The sequence below is a fragment of the Corvus moneduloides genome, chromosome 7, assembly GCF_009650955.1.
Source record: "Corvus moneduloides isolate bCorMon1 chromosome 7, bCorMon1.pri, whole genome shotgun sequence".
NCBI classification, from domain to species: domain Eukaryota; kingdom Metazoa; phylum Chordata; class Aves; order Passeriformes; family Corvidae; genus Corvus; species Corvus moneduloides.
In genome coordinates, this window is record NC_045482.1 from 36,467,504 (window position 1) to 36,486,368 (window position 18,865).

The 18,865-nt window shown below is 42.1% G+C and overlaps 1 long non-coding RNA gene across 1 annotated transcript in view; it reads left to right on the top strand.

The window, feature by feature from the left end:
- The window catches only part of LOC116446630, a 146,499-nt gene extending 128,117 nt beyond the window's left edge, over positions 1 to 18,382 (top strand). The window contains exons 19-21 of the long non-coding RNA XR_004241293.1: positions 355 to 3,835; positions 9,819 to 9,924; positions 12,324 to 18,382. This is a non-coding gene — a long non-coding RNA (uncharacterized LOC116446630). The remainder of the gene's footprint in view (positions 1 to 354; positions 3,836 to 9,818; positions 9,925 to 12,323) is intronic.
- The last annotated feature ends 483 nt before the right edge of the window (positions 18,383 to 18,865 follow it).

An 18,865-nucleotide genomic window follows, 5' to 3' on the forward strand; every position in this document is an offset into this window, starting at 1 on the left:
TATTTCTGCTTCAAGCTTTCCTAGGACTGGAAGCGGTGCAGCACAAGATACATATTTCCCTGTCTCTACAAGGCTTTTTTATTTGGTCTAGATACACATCTGTAAGTATTTTACCCTCTCACATATTCATATATACTGTAAGTCAAAGGAGCTTAAATTTTCACTTCTTGCATTGCATTGCAATCATTCTGTTTCACGGGGTGCTTCTTTTGCGTCGTGTCTCAGCAGCCTCAGGCCTTCTCTAAGTCACTGTTCTGACCTTCCCAGCAAGCAGGAACTGGAACTATAGTCAAATATTAATGTGGGATACTGAAAACATAACCATAATCTCTTCTACCTCTTTTGCTATTCCAGTCAATCCCTATTTTGAGGATCAAATCTCTCTTTCCTGCGTGCTTGAGGAAAGTCTGTCAGCGTGATGAAGTACCAGCATCACTCAGCAGGACCTGTTGAGGAGCCAATGTTTGGGCTTGGCCCATCACAGTACCGGTTTATCCTTTTTAAATCTGTGAGTATGAGCTCAGGAGCTGCATCACAACTTTGTGGAGACTCTGTTGTGTGCACACACCTTAGGTTAGGGCACTTCAGCTTTGTTAGGGTAGTGGTTGGACTTGATGAACTCAGAGGTTGTTTGTAACCTTAATGATCCTGTGATTCCATAACTCTAATTCTTAAAGAGAATGAGCTCTCAGCTCTAAGGAATGTAGTGCCATGGGTTGCTGACTGCAGTTAATGTATTTAATTACATATATATAAAATATAAACGTTTATGTTAGGAAATATTTAGTAGAATCTGGTGATTTCAAAAAGGAAACCTCAGAGCCCCTTCCAGGGCCTAAAGGAACTCCAGGAGAGCTGGAGAGAAGCCTGGGACAAGGGATGGAGGGACAGGACACGGGGAATGGCTTCCCACTGCCAGGAGGCAGTGTTAGATGGGATACTGAGAAGAAATCCTCTGTGTGAGGGTGGGCAGGCCCTGGCACAGGGTGCCCAGAGAAGCTGTGGCCGCCCCTGGATCCCTGGAAGTGCCCAAGGCCAGGCTGGATGGGGCTTGGAGCAACCTGGGATAGTGGAAGGTGTCCCTGCCCTTGGAAGAGGGTGCGACTGGATGATCTTCATGGTTCCTTCCAAACCAAATCATTCCATGATTCCACGAAAATACAGCAACTTGTTTCCTTCTGTACCTGCAATGTGAGTAAACACACCTCCTAAGAAAAACTGTGGTAATTGTAATAATTTTCTGATAATGTGTCCTTCTCAAGGGTTTTTGCAGAGCAAGAAAAGAAGATTCATTCTTGCTCCATAGAAATTAATTAAAACCTTGTCATTACCACCTGTGAGAGGACAGAACCCCAGTTGCCCTCTCAGTGAGAGACCAGTGGTTTCTTTTTGTTTCTGGTTATTATTTATAAATTCTGAGCAAGCAACTTTGTTATGAGACTAAACTCATTTGCAACTTGTGAATTTTTTTGACAATGCATATGTTCATGCTTCACATTTTGTCATCTTCTTTTAGGAGACTACACGACTTTCCATCATTTCAGTTACAAAAATTTCTGATAGTTGGGCAAAACTGTCTTAGAAAAAGATGCAGAAACTCAGAGAACAAACAGAAATATTGGATGGTAGATGAGACAAATCTAAATTTTACACCAAAGGAAGAGGTTATCAAAGTTTCACTCTCAGAAACTGGTTTCTTTTAAGGGGTTGAAGGCAAGTGGTTGTGGCAGGTCAGGTTATCACGTCGCTGCTATAGTTAGAACTCTGGACTGGTTCTCCGCTGTTGTTTGTTGAGATGACTAAGTTGTCATTTTTAATTAGCTTTAGCCTCTTCTCAAAGGCTAATTACTTTACTTTTTATCAAGAATACTTGATTGGTAATGACAAGGGTGCCATGGTTACGTATTTTTAGAGAATTCCCCAACCTGCACCATTATGTGATTTCCTGTTCCCCCTGGATTCTTTGTGCAGCAAAGCCTTCAGTAAAAATAATGGTTAAGAAAAATGGAAGTTTACTGAAGATATTGGTGGAAAAAAGTATCTCTTGGTTTCTTTTTGGCAGGAAGGCCACTGCTAATGTATTTAGTCAGCGTAGAAACCTTTATGCTTAGTTTGCCTCCCTGTCAGTGACACTCATGCTGCTCTATTACCTTCACTGAAGTTACCTTGGGCAAACTGAATTTGAGACGTTCCTTTTTTCCCCCCTCTTGTTTGTCTATATAATTGTGCATCTCCCCTGGTCGTCATGGAAATCTGGACTGACTGAACTGCATCCTTCTTTCCAAGCGTGCATATTGCACAACCAGACACTGACTTTCACAGAGGGTTCACCACTTTTTTTTACCAATACCGTGTTGGAGAGCCCTTGAGATAAACATGAGAGGTGCAGTCACAGGTGAAATCTCTCTTTTCTTTGACAACCTGTAGATTGCTGTAATCTGTTCTTGTTTAAAACAGCAGCAGCCCAAAAGTTGATGTTTCTGTGAAGGCTCCCTCGATGGGGGGGACAGCAATGGGAGACATAAATACTCCTCTGACATTTTTTAGAAATACAGCTATACCCAGAGAATGGCTGCTTTTCTCCTGTTCATAAGTACATGTCAGATGTGTGGTAAACCAAATTCTCTCAGGAGCTTGTCTTGAAAGAGGGAAAGACACAATGATTTAGAGTCTACATCTGCAGTCTAAGGTGCTTTGGTACCTGCTGCTGGAGAGAATTCCCTCCACCTGCAGCCTCCTCATGCTGGGCTTAGAGCTCTTCCCAAAGCAGAAGCCCAAGGGAATCTAATGCTGTTCCTAATCCAGTGGAAAGGCAAAGAGGGAACAGCCACCACCTTCTACTGCAAGTGGAAAGGGACTCCCTGGTGACAGCAACTCTTGCCACATTCTCCAAAGCATATGGAGAGCAGGATCAGAGGAGAGATCTTCTGAAACTGAAGGGAGGGTCGGTACGGTGGGATGCTAGCATGGCACATGTGTGTACTCAGGCTGCCAGGGGGAGCTCCTGAAGGGCGTGTTTGGCTGGGAAGGCCTGCAGGAATGTGTTCAGTGGCAGGAACCATGTGTGGGACATGTCTGCAACCAGGCAGCTGGAGATGCGAGGATGTTCTGGAGTGAAGGCTCGCACAGTCCCAGTGTTTTGACGTTATCCTTCTCAGAGCCAGACAGGGAATGTAGCAGCTCCAGCCACTGCAGCAGTGCAGTGTGAGTCCTTCCAATCTATGTGTAAAAAACACCTTCTTCACTGAGCATCTTGTCTCCTTAATGAGCCAGTAACACATCTATGGCTTCAGTAATTAAAGCAAGGTTTTGTTGCTTCTTGCTGATATCAGCTCCACGGAGGAAGAAGAGAGAGACAGGTAAGGGAAGCTGGCAACCACTCTGGGAAACAGGTATTTGCCTCCCTGCTTCCTCTGCTGCCAGAAAAATAGACAGGACTGGATCCTAAAAGTATCAAATCCCTAAATCCTATGGAATTCAAAGTAAGTGTGTGGCTAAACGCTGTGGGGATCTGGGTTTATTCTCTGTGTGCCTCAAACCTTCATCTGCCCTGTAAGTGTAGTAATTCTTCCCAGTTCACAACAAAGTAAAATAATAAATATGTTATGGAAAACAAGGTGCTTAGCTATTGTTATCTTTGAAAAAAAAAATATATATATTTAAATATCTAAGCAGTATATGTTTACTCTTTTTTTTTTTTTGAGTGATGTTTAAGTTATAGTTTTCAGTTTTAGAGAGAAGTGCTTGTTGATGAACTGATTGTTGTAGTCCCCAACTGTAATCAGGATGCAGTTTCCTCTCCAGAAGTTCACCAACAGCAAGGATCAACAAGAAGGTAAGGTGAAGGTTCAACTTTTAGAAGTCAGACTAATAATATTCTTTCCTCAGTGCAAAGCTGAGTCTGTTTCAGTTTCAGGCTAACTTTCAGCATCTCTGATTTCTATGTGGTGCCTTGCTTCCAGTATAAATAAATGATCCCACATTCCGTCATGATAACATATGCTCATGCAGAGCTCAAAATTAGAAGGAATATGAAGTGTTCTATTAATTGCATGAATGTTGATTGTTAAAATCATGTGCTAATTGGTAATATCTGTGTGCAGTAGGTTCCCGCAATATGTGTTAGATTACATTAACTGTGCTCGTGACTCAGATATCAGCATTATGCCTTTCGTAGAAGGAGCTTTTTTAGACTTTGTGTAATTAGGTTCTATAGATTATCAGTGTAGAAAAATTAGTAGAAGGCTGTGTAAAGGGCATGTGAAGTTAGAGGCATGAGGAATACTGAGCTCAAAAGATGCATCTGCTCCTCTTTCTCATGGTGTGCTTTTCCTCACATTCTCTCCAGCGTAATTCTCACCGTGTTTGTCTTGAGGTAATTCCCAGGGAATCAAGTACCTCACTACCAGGGTGATTACATCTGAAAGTTGCCATCTTTTCTGAGTGGGCTTTCTCAATTTTCAGTCTTTGCCTTTGCCCTCCCCAGGCTTTGGTCCAAGAAGCGCTCAGGTACACTGCAGATAAATGAGATTATCGCTGTACTCACCTATCAGTGGGGCACTTGAGCACAGTTAGCAACACAACTCTCCTGTACCAGATGTGCTTCCTCTCCGTTCCTAGTCCCTGGGGAAAAATTCATGTGGATCTGTTTTGTTCACTGATGTTTTAATTTTATTGCGTGCCATGAGTATTTATTAAAATAAGCATGGTAGAAGGAACTGGGGCTTGGAGTTAAATACGGTGAGATGTGTTTTAAAGAAATGTGGTGGTTGTTTCCACTCTCTGTGTAACAGAAATGAGGTCTGGGGCTCCAAACTCACCCAGATCTGGGACTTTGCATCAGGAATGTAGTGACAGGACAAGGAGTGCTGGGTTCAAACTGAAAGAGGAGAAATTTAGGTTGCATATATGGAAAAAATCCTTGTCTGTGAGGGTGGGGAGGCCTGGCACAGGGTGCCCAGAGAAGCTGTGGCTGCCCCTGGATCCCTGGAAATGTCCAAGGCCAGGTTGGACATTGGGGTTTGGAACACCCTGGGATAGTGGAAGTTGACCCTGCCCATGGCAGGGGGTGGAACTGGATGAGCTTTAAGGTCCCTTCCAACACAGACCATGCAAGTTTTCATATTTCCAGAAAGGAGGACTGAAAATTCAAAAAAGAAAATATTTTTTAAAATTATTTAGAGAAACACCAGGCAGATATTTCTGTTGTTAAGAAAAGAAATATTAAATAGTGTAAAAGTTTCATGGCTTGCACTGAGAAAAATATTCAGAATTGAATTCCTAACTAGCGTAATTTTAATTCATTTTACAGTGGACCAGCTTGGTAATGATGCAATGAATTAAAACAGGTTGTCTGAGAGGAAAAATGGATGCAGTTTTGGTAAAGAGAGCATTTACAGAAGTGTTAGAAGTCTTGAGTCTTATCAGGGCTGTTGCTCTAATATCTCTTGATTTACTGATCTTGAAAGAGGCAAACCTCATGGGTTCATGAGCTTAATGTTAAGGCACACTTCATCAGTTGTCCTGAGAAATGCAGAGATTTAAGAGGAAAGCAGTTTTAGCCCCCATCCAAAATGTTGACACTGAATCAAACAGAGCATGAACTATATTCACAGTTTTAATTAAAAGAAAAACTGACAAATTACCAGCATTCTACTGTTCAGAAGATGGTTATCTGTTACAGAAATATGTTTTCTAATGCACATGCTCTCATACATGAAATAGTTTCTAGATTTATTTTATTATAATTGTAAACTATGGCACAAACATTTAATCTTACCTACTTAAAAAATGTAAAATGTTTTCCAATTTCTTAGCAACTCTCCCTCCTCCCCCCACCTCTGATTCCCAAAGTCATGCATTGAAAAGGATGAACGAATTTAGTAGATGAGATGACCACTGGAAATATGTGGAAAAACTAACAAATAAAAAGAAAAATTAACCAGAAGGAAGTTGCTTACTAATTTTTACGATTAAAAAGTTAATCTAAAATGACTACCAGCCTCCCAGAGATTAATTGCCAGATTAAGTAGATAGACATACAGTGGTCAGTGGCTACCTGGGGGAATGAACTGTTAAATTGCTTAGTTCAGTGCACATAATTTACAAAGAGATCAGCTCCTCTGCCTCTGTGGCAACTCTGCATATTCCAGGAAGGTGAAGGAGGTCCCATGAGGACTCAGCCACTGGTGGGAGCATCTGGAGTAAAAAGTGTTTGTTTCCAAGGAGGTAAAAGTAAACTGGGGAACAGGGCAAGTTGTTACTCCATGGGGAACAACAAAAATCAGTTTCCTCTCATTTCCTTTGGACTGCTAAAAAATTAGCTAAATATTTGGAGAATGACTTTTCACATGGGCATGGAGTGATAGGACCAGGGGGATTTGGTTTTAAACTGACAGGGAGCAGGGTTAGATTAGATGTTAGAAAGGAATTATTGCCTACGAGGGTGGGGAGGCACTGTCACAGGGCGCCCAGAGAAGCTGTGGCTGCCCCTGGATCCCTGAAGTGTCCAAGGCCAGCTTGGACAGGGCTTGGAGCAGCCGGGGACAGTGGAAGGTGTCCCTGCCCATGGCAGGGGGTGGAACAGGATGGATTTAAGGTTTCTTTCAGTCCCAAACCTTTCTGGGATTCTGTGAACTGGCAAACCCACCCCATCAGCCCATGGAGTCAGGGGCAGAGAACCCTCTGCCAGGCAGGATCCTGCCCCTCTGGGCTCTGCTTTGTGCACAGCCAGGAGAGCTCTGGAGCACCCAGAACTGAAGGACGTCACTAATTTTAATGAAGCCAAAGGGAATCCAGCACAGTGCTGTTCTTTTCCCATTATCTTGTTTCATTGTTCAAGCTAGCAGCAGTTGGCAGCCTGGAAGGGGATGTCGCTGCATAGGCTTGCTGTCCTTGAGAGCCACTCTTGGAGCATGGCTGAGGTCCATGGGGGGGCTGTGGTGGCCCAAACAGCCTGATAGCTGGCCTGTGGTTGAGAAGGCAGGCTGACTCTGACAGCCAGGAACAAGGGGCTGCTGCCAGTGGCTCATGGATGCTCCAAGAGTGCCAGTGGTGGGAGAGGAGCGGTGTCTCCAAGCAGAAACCTCTTTCACAGTGCTGCTACTCACCAGACTGCAGAGCTGCATCTTTCCACAGGTGTCCCAGCAGCACTCTTGGAACACAGTGCAGCCTCCCCAGTGCCTGCAGGGCCAGAACTGACCCCAGGGCTCACTCCCAGGTTCTGTTGTTTCGGGGGCTCTGTGTGCAGTCCACAACACGAGCATCAGGGTAGGCTGGAGGCTGTTCCTGCTTCCTGACCATGCAGTGCATTTCTCTGGCCATTTTTATAAGATTTTTGTGACCTATCAGGCCACTGGAGTGGCAGAAATTATTTCTCCCTCCCTTTAAGAGCTATGTTTCCCTGCTGTTAATCCACCCATAAAAAAACCTTAAATATATACTGTGAAAAATGTTTATGCCTACTTAAGCAAGCTAGTTGCCTGTAATAGTGTGCCATAAAGCAATCTGAAATGTTATTGTCGGTTCCTCAACTGCAGTTTTATTTCTTTTTTAGCAGTTTTTGCTATCTATAGGATTTTCTTCACTATGAAAAATTCTAAAGAAGTTTTTCCCTTTCCCTGCAAACAGTGATTATTTGTCCAGCAGACCCTCCTACCAGTGCAGATATGGACAAGAATTTTTTACAAAACTTCCAGTTTCTAAACTTTTTCCAGTAAAAAACATTGTTTAATCAATAGCAAGCCTTGATATGATAGGCTTTAAAGGGCAGCCTGGCTTCCAAAGGAGCAGATAATGTTAAACAAGATGTCTTTTGTAAAGGCTTAAATAGGAAATCAGAAAAGAAAAGAAAAAAAAAAAGGAGGAAAAAAAAAAAGCACAAGGTTTAGGGGGTGGTAAAGCTGTTTGCTGCTGGATCTAACTCAGATGAACAATGTGTATTCATTGCCACGAAATAAACTGTATCCGGGGAACGAGCAAAATGAAAAGTGAGGACAGGAGATCTCTTATTTTGTTGTTTGTTCTCAAAGAGTCCACCCCCACATAGGTACTTGGAATTCATTTGTCTACATCCTGGACTGCACGTAGGGGAAAAAAAAATGCCTGGGATCTGAGAAAGAGGAATGCGATAGGGCATGGGAATCACAGCGTCACGGTGGTCACCAGAGCATAGTTTGGCTCGTCTTAAAACAAGCAAGCACCGTCGGACCTCTGTAATACCAGCAAATCGGCCGTGCTATCAGGCTACCTATCAGAGCCTGAATGCTTGAGAAAAAGTGTGTGGGATTTCACCCGGAGCCTGGGGCGTTGCAGGGCTCTTGGAGCTGCTGCTTTCCTCTTGACATCCAGTACTACTCGGTGACCTCGGCAACAATCCAGTGTACTGTTACAGTTCATTTCAATAATTAAACAGTTCAGGGATGGCAGAGCTTTCTTGTTGTCAATAGAAAATCAGGGCTGCAGTTTGCTTTTTTTCTTTTTTTTTTTCCTCTTTCTCCCTTCCCATTTCCCTCTGCTGAAATCCGAAGTGTTTGTTTTTAATTATATTAGCTAGAGACAATTAATTCACAATCCGAACAGGAAAAAAAAAGCCCCACCGTTCCGCGAGAAGGACTGGCAACTGGTAAATGCAATTATTATTGTAGCACATTTTCAAATGGAAGAGATCCCAGCTCCAACAAAGTCATATGTATAAAATTTCAGTCATAGAATTATAGTCTCAAACAGCAGATTTACTCGCAAGAGATGGGAACTGCTCTCCCATCTGGAGCTATGTTCTGTTCATGCCACGTGGACCCATTTGATACCCTCTCTGAAAAAAACACCCAGCCAGCGAAATTAGACTCCCTGTCCATCAGCCTCCTCCAAGGAACTGCCTCATGTGCACCTTTAAACTTGCCTGACGTAGAGTATGATAATACCAGCCCCTTTTTAAGCGCAGCCTTCTCAACAACAACTTAAAAAACCCCCTCTCTGTGCGAACGGCAGCATTTAACTCATTTCTGCTGCGGAAGCAAAAGGAACATTAATTCAATTTTATGTCTTGCACAAATTTCCTACAATTAAAACCTATTTTTTTTGAGCGCTGGCTGTGCCCTTTCATTGCCCACTCTGGCTGCCTCCCAGCTGCCTCGCTGGGCTGACTCCGTGGTTCTGCCACCAGCGTGGCGGGAGCCGCCGCTCGCTGCGATCGCCGGCCCTTTTTCCCAGCGTTGCTCCTGCAGGATTGCGGGGCCGCGGTCTGGCCTCACTTACACTGGATTTACTTTTATGGGATTCAGTCAGAATGCTGCCGATTATGCCGCTTGAGGCAAACAGCAAAAATTTAGGCTCTTCGAGTAGGGAGGGCTGGAAGGGCTTCAGGCCCTTAGGGGATGTTTTTCTGCTCTGTCCCGGTGACAGCCTGTGCCGGCCCCTACTGTCACACTCCCATCCTTGTCCACGCTCATTTTGCACGCCTCACAGAGCTTTTACCTTTCCCATTTCCTACGAGTGTCATTGACATAAGAATATGAAACCAAAATATACCGAGGCATCGCTCCGTTGGAAGCTGTATCTGACATCCTCATTCCCAGTGACACAGTGCTTCATTTCCCAAGTAGCTGAATCCTTTCAGTGAGGCAGCTGCAGAGGGAAGACGGATCCCACAGAAGGGTCTTTTGACATAGCTGTGCTTAAAATTGTAGGCCTGCTAGATTATTTTAGCTTGAGTCAGGAGTCAAGGAGTCTTTGCAGTGTGCATGGAGGAAGTTGGACACTGCTGGATTGGGGGAAGCACAGCTCCAGGAATCTAACCAGGAGAAACTTCTGTTCAACAGCTGAAGCATCCCAATGGAGAGAGCATTGCAGTGGGTCTCCCTTTCCTGATGCTCACCCCAGGCAAGATGCTCAGGAACTACCTGGTTCCAGGCAGCACTTCACTGCGTAAGTACCATCCCGGCCCATGAGAAACCCAGCTCCAATGTCATGATTTTCCAGAGGGGTCTCAGCCCTGTGGAAGCCCTGTTTTTAAACCAGCAAAAGGGAAACCATTCACTTTACATGGGTGAGTTGAATCCTTGTTGAAGCAACCAGGAAAGCAGAAGCTTGATTTCACAAAATCACAGAATGATTTGGGCTGGAAGGAACCTTAAAGCTCATCTTGTTCCAGCCTGCCTGCCATGGCTGCGGACATCTTCCCCTAAACCAAGTTGCTCCAAAACCTGTCCACCTGGCCTTACTTGCCAAGGTATTGGTGAGCAGCAGCTCTTGTGGTAACCTTTATTTCCACTCCTTTTTGAGGCTGTAAAGCATTTACATTAAAATTGTCAACACGAGGTAGTCTGTGCATTCCAAGTACCAAGTTACAGCTGCATGAGGATTATTTTCTATATTGAAGGTCTAAAGCAGGAGTTAAACACGGATCTGTCTTTAAGGCTGCAGGTGAGGCTCTCAGCTTGGCTTTTGCAGTTCACACCTCCAAGCGTGACAAACCTCTCACCTCTTAATTTTTGGACTTGATGATCTTAGAGGTCTTTTCCAGCCTTAATGATTCTGTGACCTACCAATCCAGCCTTAGGAAGGAGGAGGTAAGAATATTCCCTGTGAACACAAATTTGCAGAGTGGAGGAGCAGCTGCTAAAGGTGCAGCCACTTGTGGTGGAGCTGCTCTTGATTTCCAGGAGAGCCCTCCAGAACCTTGTAGAGCCTATACCCACATCAGAAGGACCAGCCTTGCCCTTTGCCTGTGTTTCTGATTCTTCTGCTTGCTCTTTTTTTGGCGGGAGGAGGAAACCTTGCAAAGCTGAAATGAAATATTAAGCCTCATTCTTTCCAGGTAAGTGCATGCCAAATCTCACAACGATGTTGGCAGGCTCCCAAAGTTGCAAAATAATGAAGAAAACATTGAGTTTAGGACTCTGTGCCCATTTTAGCAGCATTCCTTGTAAGTGCAATTAAAGCTGCCACTGATTTGACCTCAGGAAACACAGCAGATACACAGCAGAGTGCTAAGAAGTCACCTTGAAAAGGGATTGAAGTATACCTGCAATCTTGTTCTTAAAAAGAATAAATTCATTATTTAAGGGCCACTGGAGTCCTAGTCTGCACATCCATGGTAAGTCAGGCCTGTCAAGCCCAGCAGCAGCTGACGTGTCCAGGATTAAAAGTAGCTTTGAGCATCTCTTGGGGTTGTGCTGAGCTGATTCGTTCTATGGACGTGTTACCTAACACTTGTTGATGCAGCTTTTGCACACATCTGGACCACCTGGGAGGGCAGGATCCAAACCTTGTCTGCAGGATGGGACAAGAAAACAGTGTAGAGATGCACAAAGGTAGTTTAAGGACACTTGTGTCTTGCTGCCACTTGATATTATCATTATTGATGAATGCTGTTGTTGCAGGGAGGGGCCTCTTAGTGTGAAATCTTTTTTGTTATTCTTTGGTCTCCACTATCCTATTTTTTGCAGAAGTTACTCATGACAGATGCAACTTTCCTGGCTCCAGAGGTAGTGACAATAAAACATAACGCATTACAATATGTTATGAAATATGAAATATGGAATTCCCACACTCTAAGCCTGTTCTAGCTGTAATCGGCTGGAACCAAAGGGTTTGGGCTCTTATCCTGGAGGATATTGCACAGAAAGGTAAAAAGTCTCAGAGGAAAAGCTAAGATCCTTGGAGTCACTCTGGTGACCCCATGCAGACCTGTAGAAGACTGATTTTAATGATTTACTCTTCAAATTCATTTCCACCTATAAGGGCAAATGAAGAAACTTCCTCTTTTCCCCATTTCAAAGTTTTTTTAGGCTACAAAAGAAAACACCAGAAACACAGAAGCCCCCTGGTGGTACCAGCTGGAATGTTGCTGGTGCATCTGTGGGTGACACAGCTGTCCACACTTTTTTCCTGACACAGCTCTCTAATTTAGTTCAGAAAGAATGACATGAGCTGCCTGAACATCTGTTAGAAATGCAGCTGAGAAAAAAAAATATTCTCCTTGGGATACACCATGGAAGCAGGAGACTTGAACCCACTGCCATCGGTTTCAGTGGTGGGGGCTCAGACTCACTGAACTCTGGTTGTCCCCCCAAAATAGACTGGGAAACCAGAATTTTATAGTTAGGTGGTTATTTCTATTGGAGCCAGGAACTGCAATCCTAATGGCATGATTACAGCACTGAAAGGTGATCTAAGGTAATAAAACAGAGGATATTTACCTTGAAGACAGTTGTGTTTTGTTGTATGTTTAAGAGAAATAACATGCTTGGCTAAGATACTTTTAATGCATGGGGGCTTTTTTTGATTGTGGATTTTATTTTTTTTTTTTTAAATATGCAAAGGTTTCCAAGCAGAGTGACTCATGAGAGCACCGCTCCAATTCCTGTTTCGTGAGCTGACTCCGTAGATGTGAACAGAGCTGCTGGGAACACAGGACCTGCTGCAAACATATTTCTACTTATTAACCAGCAACTTCAACTTTGGAGTGCTTCAGATTTATTCATATTTTCAGGATTTTTTCTATGCTTCTGGTTGTGATAAATGTTATTGACAGTGAGCAGGAATTTATTATTGTTTGCTGATCGTTGGGCAAAGTGTTTAGCAGGAGTAAGGCTGAGACATGGAAATAAGACTGGGCAAGGACTTCTGATCTACAGGTGCCTCTACCTGCTGCTGCATTCCATGTAATCACTTTTGAAAGCCTGGAGAGTTCTATCTTGGGATAAGTTAGCTTTCCTGACTCCATTCCTGCAGTGAGGAGGCACCACAACCTCAGTTCTCTGTTGATTGAAGACTTTCTCCTACTTTGCATTGCAAATATATGCATGACTAATTCAAACCCACTGGCTTTTTCTTTTTCCTACTTTTTTTCTCTCCAGTTTTCCCTTCAGCTGAAATAATGTTTTCTTCTTCCTGGCCTTTAGACCAATAAGGTCACTAACAGTGAACAGGTTTTCTTGGAGCTTCAACTAAACTGAAGCTATTGTTTTGGGTGGAAAGAAATTTAAGATGTTTACGATAGATCACAGTTCATAAAGTTTTTCCTAATTTTCCGTGTATCTCTGTTTTTTCTACCTCTGTCTAGACTTAGTAGATGTATTTGAATTCTGGATTTAGCACCTGGCTAAATCCTACTAACCTTCAGAAAGTTTTGCCTCAGTTTATTCAACAAAAAAAAGCCAACCCCCCCAAGCACAACTAGAAACCACTAGAAAAACATAAAAAAGGTCTGATTTATGCTGGATATCAGAGGAAATCATCTTATCCCCTCTGATACGCAATCTATGAATGTAGAAAATTTTGGCTGACTCATGAGAGTCCCAGAATGGCTCTAGATGTTGACAGATATATTAAGAAGAGCCAAGCAATTTTTGTACCAACGCAGAGGCAGGGGAGATGTGTTCATTAGTTGTTGGTGAAATTACTGAAAGTGCTGCAATAAAGTTGGGTAAACTTTTTACCTTCCCTAATCACGGGCTTACCTGGGTCACAAGCATTAGTCATGGATATTCATTGCAAACTGCAAGCTCATAAAAGACAGCATATGGCAGCCCCGAATTTCTTGCTATATAAAGTTAAATTCACAGTAATAACATCTGTTGCAGAATTAGAGCCCCACCAATTAAAGTGAGGTCAACGTGCTCGAGGCAGAGATTGATGGCATTCTGCAAATCTTAAATGACAAGTTAAATAGGTATAAAATAAACAAACAACTTTATTTCTTGTTAAAGAGGCGACAAGAGGGGGTGAGAATGCTGAGAGCTCAGTAATGAGGGCCAAGAGGAGCAGGGCAATGCTTGTGGGTTGTGGCTGCGGTTGTAACTCAGCAACGAGGGCTGCACCCTGGAGCGGGCTCTTGCTGCCTTTTCTTGCTGGTACAATACAAGTAGCAAATGAAAATTGCTGGGCAGGGACCCTGAAACCCCCAACCTGTCAAAATTGGGCTACAAAAACGGTGAAAGAAGGGGAAGAACAAGAGGAGAGGCTGAGGGTCACTTGATCTGCTCAGCTGGAGAGGAGACTGAGGGGAGGCTCATCCTGCTCTACAACTTCAAGAGGGAAGAGGACGGGCAGGTAACAACACAATTGTGGGTATAGGGAGGAGCACCTCTATCATAACTTAGGTTCTAGATTGTTTGTTTTTTCTTAAACAGGTGATGTAACTTTTCTAAAATGATTTCTGCCTTGAAGTCTTCAGTGTGTGATGTGCAACATTTACAGGAAGAAGAGTTTAAATTGCAAGTGGTGAGTAAAATCATCGTAATTGGGCTGACTCCACCACGGAGCTCTTCCTTTGAGGTCAGTTTGTCTGTCATGGGACACTTGAGATTTAAGAAGTCCTTGTCAATGAAGGCAAAAGTACTGAAGAAAAATTCCTGTTTAAAGAGGTGGAATTTAGTAGGTACTTATCCAAATCTGCAAGTAAAACTTAAAGCTTCTTTAAACCAATACGAATTGAAAAATTGAAATTGAAAATTGAAAAATGAAATTACGGCTTTACCTGAAGCCTGGGTAGATTCTGTCCTTTTAGAGCAATGTGCCTTCAGGTCATTATCCAAAGGGCTCCTGCTCAGACTTTCCCAATTCACAGCCAGGATTTTTGCCTCATGGTTTTCCCACAATGCTGCACATGAATGTCTGAAGCAACATTTCCAACTCTACAGCAGGGTAGGGGGAATGGGAAGGAAAGAGAATATATGTTTTGCTCAGTTGTGAAGCTGGAGACAAGGAAACTTGTGCTTGTTTGGGTTTTTTTCCCATGCAGTGAGAAAAAACATGCAAATGAAGTGTGAAAGAGAAATTATTCTGAAAGCAGACAGGAACAGCATCACTGAAAGAACAGGGCCATCAAGAGAATCCCAAATCCAGGGCACAACTGCGAGAAATCCCAGAAAGCTGGGACTAACAACACCACATTGATTGGCAAAGGTGATATTTCAAAGGGAATAATCAATAAAAAATAGACCTTTCTTTTTTAATTCTAGGCAGATAATTTGGAATAGGATGGGTGAAGAATGCTATTATATCATTTCAAAAACCTGCTACTTCACCATTTCTCAACAGCCAATTCCTGCTCTTGTGTGTGTCCAGCCAGGCCAACCTAAATCATGTATTCATGATTTAGTCATAGAGTTTTCTGTTTCCAAAGCAGGAAAAAGGCTGAAATACCTTGTTGGAAGGAGAAGCTGAGCAAGGGAAATATGTTCTGCTGACCAAAAAATGAAACCATGTGTGAACAATGGAAGTGCTGTACTGGTTATCTTTAAATCGATGTATTTATCAGCACCATTTTTGTACCGAGGGTTTTCCTGGCAAGCTCTTTGTTATCATAAAGGAAACTCACAGCTGGCAATTCTGTGTGGTGGTCATTCACTACAAATGAGAATTTAGTATCTTCTGGCATTGTATCAATCTCCGCTAGAGCGTTATGTATAAACTAACTCTCAATATTGACTCAAAATTTGGAACAGTAAGTGCATTTCTTAGCTTAGAGATGAGCCTGATCTCTTTTTTCCTCCTGTAAAGAATAATAATGTCTTATTTAGAAGAACCTGTAATGTTTCTGGCCTGCACTCAGTGTCTTGTACAGCTTAAGCACTGGATTTTGTGAGGCAAGGAGAGAGACTTTTCTTAGTTTGGGAGTCATCCATGGAAAAATAGGTATGCCATGGAAGTATGCAGGAAAGGCAATAGGTGATGACGTTCTTTCGACTGCACTTCCCAGCCAAGGTTGTATCATATTTCTTGGATACCAAGGAACTTGGAACTGGGGAGATACCTGATGGATTTACAATTTGGAAATGTTTTACCTCAAAAAACCATGGTGTGCCAAAAGCCAGGAGTTTAAAGGAAGTGTCTTTGTTTTCAGAAAGATTCTGCTGGAAGTGGGTGAACTCAGTTTGTGGAGAGCTCAGCTGGGTGCTAACGAGGACATCCCTAGGGCATGGCCCCAAATTCTGCCAGGACTGGGTCAGTCTCCTCTGAGAAGAACCTTCTGCTTTTCATATTACTAATCCCTGCAGCAATTTTGGTGGCAGAATTGCCCCAGATCCAGGGAACAAGGTAGACCTGGAAGCTGTTGAGTAAATGGAGACACAACCAATATCCTTTGTGCTGTCCCCATTGCTCCTGGGCAGCTCAGGCCCCAGGGAGGAGTGAATGATAACGAACTTACATCCACCCTACAGGTTCTCAACGAATAATAGAATATGTGTCCTAAGTGATCTCTGCCTTTTTCCTTTAAGCGTTGGTTATTTTAACCCTTGATGTTCACACAAATAGAGTTCTTGCTCTATTTTTTTTCTAAACAAGGATTTTCAGCCTTTGATAACTTAGGAGAAATTCTGAAAAATGACCAATTCTGATTTGCAATAAAAAGACCCCCAACCAACCAAACCCACCCCAGCAACTTTCAAAATGAAACAACAACAAAAAGGAATTTCAGCCAGCTACAGATGTAATTCACAGGACTTTACATATTTATGGTCAGTAAAGAGACCATAAACTTTGAAAAGGTAGAGGGGCTGCCTGTTTGTGTGCAGAAAACAGCAGTTTCCTCGATTTCTCTCCATTGTCATGCAGTTTCCATGTGAGATATTGGTGGCACCTTGTTGTCAAAGAAGGAGGTGTTCCAGTGAATGGTAAAACCTGTGCTATGTTTGTTTGCTGGGTATTCGTTAGTTAATTCTCATAAGGGTGTTGTTCTAGGGGAGGCAAAGTTTGCCTTTGGCTGGGGGAGTTGCACTCAAGGTGGTGTTGGACCAGCAAATCCTAACGCTAAAATTCAAAATCTAAAAATTTCACGTGGAAACGTTCATTATGACTCAATTTTGCTTTTTTCTCAAAGGTGCCTGTACTCTGACAGCCACATACCAGGAGCTGAAAGGAGCCTGGCCAGCACCACACATGATCAGAAATAGAAATCCTGAGCTCAGCCAGTAGTGACTGGAAGAGTTTTGGCTGGATGGTGCACAAGAAGCTTTGTGTAGTCACAGGTCGTGGTAGAAAAGTTCGCCAAGCAAAAAATAACCCACCTCAGAACGCTCTCATTGCATTGAGCTGCGCTGGGGATTTAGTTGATTCTTCTTATTTCTTTTTTATTTCTGAAAAAACAAGGATTGAAGACTCTCCAGGTTATTATTAATAATGACTATAACATAATAATTCTGTATACAATTTTATTCATGGTTTAATATACAGTGTATTTTATACACATACAATATTGTTTTATACATGCACAATATTATTTTAGACATGCATAATACTATTTTATAATTACATAGGTGTAACCATGTCCCAGTGCCCTGTTCAGGAGATGCATTCCTGCCTTCCAAGCTCCTCAAAATGAGTTCAACCTGTGTGGCCCTGAGCAGAATGGCAGACAGGCATTTTTTATTGCTGATTCCAACTCTCATAAATTCTTAGCTTGCTTAGAATTTGCCAGATTAAATGAAAAGTTACTGTAATTAGGGATTTATTAAAACACGAATCCTTGACCCAACAGAATATAATAACTCATTTGTTTCAAATAAGGCCTCTTTAATTGTTCCATCATTGGCCTAAGCACCCCGTGCAGTGCAGAGTCACGTGTGTTCTCCAAATCCACTTGCAAAATGCTCTGTGAAATTTTTGATCCCCACACCACTCTATAGGCAGAAGCCCCTAAAACAAAAGTGTGTCATTTTAATTAAAAATTCAAGTGCTGAAAGCCCTTATTATTCTGCACTACAAAGCAAAGTCTGTGAAAACACTGGTTTTATATATAAGGTTCTATTTTAACTTTTTGTGACCAACCTTCCCTCTCTGTATCTTCAAAACCAATAGTTATTGATTTACGGTCTTATAAAACAAGACTGTAAAATCTTGTACCATGGAACTATAAATAGATATTTTAAAAATATATGAAAATTGCTCCCAAATCAGGTCTATATAAGGCACTAATCAGCGGAGAGCCATTTTGCAGGGGAATAGAAACTGCAGAAAATAATTTCTATTGAAAATGCAAAGAAATCTGAGACTACACACAAACAATGCAGCCAGAATTAAGGAATTACCCATTCCTCCTCCCCATCTTTGAAATAAGCCTTCTCTTTTTTTTTTTTTAATTGGTTGGCTGTAGAAAGCATATTACTATATTTGGGTCCTGTTTCCCTAGTATAAGAATAGTCCTACAAGGAATTCCCAGTAAAACAGTGTTGCAGTTCTATAGTATATTAAAAAAAAAATATACCATTGGAAAGTGTTATCCAATGGGCAGATGTTAACTTAAAGTGCACATTGTTTGGAAAAGGAGTTAATTAACAACTTATTAATTGGATAGAAAGTCTGAAACTGTTGTACTTCTAGCAAATACATAATTTTCTTCAAGTATTATTAAAGCGTTTTTGTTGTACCTATTAAAGATTCTTGTCTCTAAGTTAATTTCATTATGCTAATAAGCTATCATCGTTACAGAACCTAAGCTTTGATCCATGTTAATTGTCGTGATCTTCAAAGACAAAGTCGCCACTTACTTTAAATGAATTTTACATCTTTTTAAAGAATCACACGGAAATTAGGGGAAGTAATTAATTTTTTATTATGTGTCTCAATATTTTTAAGGGAGGAAGTCAATGGTATTGGCTAGAATTCATTTTAACATTTAACTAGGGAAAACAGCATGAGGCAAAAAAACGTTCAGATGCAAAAGATTAAAGAAAATTTGAAACTGGGACCTAATTTGTCTTGATAAACTTTGGTGTTTAATATGCTTCTTTTGTTCTCAGTGTGAAACTGCAGGGTTTTGATTTGTAAAAACTTTTTGAAGAATTAATTCTTTCTAATTTTTATTCCTTTCTTTGCTTTCCTTGTACTCGGAGACAGTGGAGTTGACCTTCAAACCATA